Raw genomic sequence first — 938 nt, 5'->3', positions numbered from 1 at the left:
CAGATAGAGGTTGAATTAAGTGTTGTTAGACCTATCAACATATACCATTACATGTACATAGTACAAAACATAAAGTAGAGCGAAAGCTTAGTGTTTATAGTCCGTGTCCGTGCGTTTGGTCATTTCTTTTACTTCAAGAGGTTTGGATCAGGTCAGATTTGGACCCATACGTGTGTCTGGTGGTAGGTTGTTCCAGACATTGGGTCCACGGTAGGCTATCGATCTTTTAGGTCTCTTGTTCAGGTTTTGGGGCAACCAGTTTCTCTGTCAAATTATTCTGCCCCCCTCGTTAACGTTGCCCAGTCCCTTGCAAACCCCCTTGCCCCGGTCAACCCTCCCCCATAAAACAGTTACATAAGAACAAATTGGGGTAATCCCTACTTACAATCGGTGTGATAACAGCGGATGCTAGTGCCGCTGACTATGACAACTCTTAACTATATCGGTACAATCTTCTAATCTTTTCTCAAAACATCATCTTCTCCAGGGCCCTAGAAAAAAGACAGTTACGTCAGAACAAATGGTTTACCGACGTGTGGGTGTGAGTAGAGAGGTATAGTCTCCAAGCAGACGTGTCAGCTGGCTGGATGAAAAAAAAGAGAAGAATTTGACCAAATAGGGACGAATGAGTTGCCATTTCAGTTAGTCTTTTGCAGTCCATCCAACTATCGGCCAGTTCACTCCTAGGCCAATTAACTCCTACTAGGCTTTTATTCCTAACTTGACCAAAGTCCCTTATTACTATTTCGACCAGACCGGAGTCTGGTAGAGACTAACAGAGGCCGCTGGTGCCACTGAAGTGGATATCTCACTGTACAGCACTAAAGTGCGATAGGACATTGCACCAAATTTTAGACGCTTTGTTGATTTCTCGTTTCTGTCACACTGACGGGCGACGTATGTCTTTGTGTATTAAGTCCATATAGATGAAATAGATA

This window comes from Branchiostoma floridae, chromosome 18 (genome assembly GCF_000003815.2).
Source record: "Branchiostoma floridae strain S238N-H82 chromosome 18, Bfl_VNyyK, whole genome shotgun sequence".
Lineage (NCBI taxonomy): Eukaryota > Metazoa > Chordata > Leptocardii > Amphioxiformes > Branchiostomatidae > Branchiostoma > Branchiostoma floridae.
This window is presented reverse-complemented; position numbering follows the sequence as displayed.